General features: G+C 41.5%; 1 protein-coding gene across 1 annotated transcript in view; it reads left to right on the top strand.

The window, feature by feature from the left end:
* LOC128518099 (protein eva-1 homolog C) overlaps positions 1 to 2500 on the top strand; it is a 49433-nt gene that overhangs the window by 21018 nt on the left and 25915 nt on the right. The gene's annotated exons all lie outside the window — the stretch shown is intronic.

Genomic DNA, 2500 nt, shown 5'->3' with positions numbered 1-2500 from the left:
AAGCTTGCATCACTCCACATACACCCACGCACGCGCGTCATAGGAGATGAGATTAGATGGTATGAAAACATCTGTTACTGTGAATCATGTACACATGTACACACACACACACACACACACACACACACACACACACACACAAATAGAAGCTTTCCTGGAATTTTCCAGTGCATGCACACACACACATCCCCCTAAATCATGAGAGAGTTTAAGGAAAAGGATGTGTCTCTAACTATTAGATCAAAAAGACAGTAAGGTGTGTGGGTGTGTGTAGTGAAGACACAATGCCGACTTCCAACTAACAGTTATTGCTATTTTTTTAAACCTGTGAGTGTGAGACAGACAGACAGACAGACAGACAGACGGAGAGAGAGAGAGAGACATGCTGGGCCTCTTGCTTGACTAATCGCCGTGGCGACCGCACTGCGCCCAGGTTAATGGGGTCTCTGTCTGTCCCTCACTACACTTCCTTCCACTGGGGGAAAAATTAAAGCGTGACACCATGAAGTTAACGTCCCTTATGGGGACTGGAGACAGGACGACTGCTCCTCCACCAAGGTCCCATCTCTCTCTCTCTCTCTTTCTCACACACACACACACACACACACACAGTATACAGTATTTTTGGATCTGATGTTTAAAACAAACTACACTTGTGTTTTGTCTTTATCTTCCACTGAATCCAGAGTAGCGCCCCCTGCTGGAATACTGTGTCTTCTGCTTTCATGCTGAGACAGTCCTGAAGACTAAAAACAAAAACCCGTGATGTCCTCCTCCGCACTGGCGTTAGCGTCTAGCGTTAATACACAGACTGTTGTGAGCTCCTTTTTCTCCTGGAGCTTCCCTAGATTTGCGTCCCTCTTTATCTAATCCCCTCAGTTTACCTTTGTTTACTTACACACACAGTATGACCTTTAACCTTTAACCCTTACAGCTGTTCGTCTTAAGGTGATGACGGCTCTTTTGTCTTTAGAGCTTCTTTTTCTCGCCCTCCCAGGACGCGAGACTGACTTTTTCTGTTCAGGAGAGACTAATAGACAGTTATAGTTGAGATATTACGAAGGCGTCAAACCGGGACACGCCCACTCTCTTACATCACCGTGCTTGTTTACCGCGCTGTGTTAATATTTCCACACGTTTGTACTTCAGACAAAATCACAAGCAGGGACTTGTGATAACCATGCAGAATAACAGAAGACAGTTCTCCCTTTATTTCTCTATATAGTCTCCGTCTACACTAATGCACTTATCCCAGTGTTTCACGTGTGCCTCGAAACCATTAGGGTAGAAAGGGTTCTCAGTACGCCGGAGCCATGACCGGACAGCCTGTCTGATTCACGTCTGAAACGCTGGCCTCCCAGGAACTCCTTTAACGGCTCAAACATGAAAATGTGTGCATTTTAAAAAGGAAATATTAAAATATAATTATTAAAAAAGACCTGTGTGTGTATAGAATTGTTTTTTAAAAAATGCATTATGTTAAACATTACAAAGAGGCAATATTAAAATGTATTTAAAAAATCAACAACCAACAAAAACCGTTTAAAAAAATTATTATTAAAAACAATTCATAATAACTTTTGTAAATATATAAAAATAATAATGATGTATTACTCGTATTACTTGGAATTTTTAAGTAAAAAAAAAAAAAAAGAAATAAAGCTAAAAAAAGCCACCGTAAAAATATACAATGAAATAATCCAGTCCAATTCGGTCCCATTCAGTCACTTAACTCAGTATAAAAAATAGAATGGTTACGAAAGCATTTACAATCATTACAAAAAAATTAATAAATTATGGATATTACAACAAATTTATTTGTTTGTTAGAGATAAGGTTTAGTCTAGTGTTAAAATCTTAATCATATTTATTAATGATTTTGAGTCTTTTAGTTGATGCAAGGCATTTTTCTAAAATGTTTAGGGAAGCATCCTCTAGCTACTTTGGCGAGAAGCTAACGGTTGTAGCTAGCGAGTTATTCCCGTAGCCTAAACTTGTCTACATTGCGAAAAGCTGAGCGTTAAAATCGCTGCTGTTGGCGGCACCATCACACCTCCTGATGATCCCCTGAACCTCACGAGATGGGACCCAGCGGTCGGAGCGGACTTGTCCTCATCGTCGTGCGCGGGGGTCAGCCGCTGCGTCCGACTCTTGTTCGATGTGTGTGTGAGTCCACGTCGTGTGCAAGAACACGATAAGCACTTAGCGATGATGGATGAACCTCTCATCAGTCACACTGACACGCAGCGGTTCCCCGTCCTCAGGGAGATCAAATGTTACAGACACAAAGAGCACGTCTGTCGGGGACAACTGAACACGCGGACAGGAACCGCGCACACACAACAGCGCTGTCCTTTCACCGCAGATTTTAGTTTCCTTTCTTAAAATTTAACGCTAATGTTCCTCAGAAATGTGCAGGTTACAATAAGCTGATTTATCCTAGAGGTGCAAAAGTCGCTAATAGTGCAAAATATTTAAAACCTTTATAAGCAAAGTGAAC

The sequence above is a fragment of the Clarias gariepinus genome, chromosome 2, assembly GCF_024256425.1.
Source record: "Clarias gariepinus isolate MV-2021 ecotype Netherlands chromosome 2, CGAR_prim_01v2, whole genome shotgun sequence".
NCBI lineage: Eukaryota > Metazoa > Chordata > Actinopteri > Siluriformes > Clariidae > Clarias > Clarias gariepinus.
Note: the sequence above shows the minus strand (reverse complement) of the source record. Positions and strands in the feature narration are given on the sequence as shown.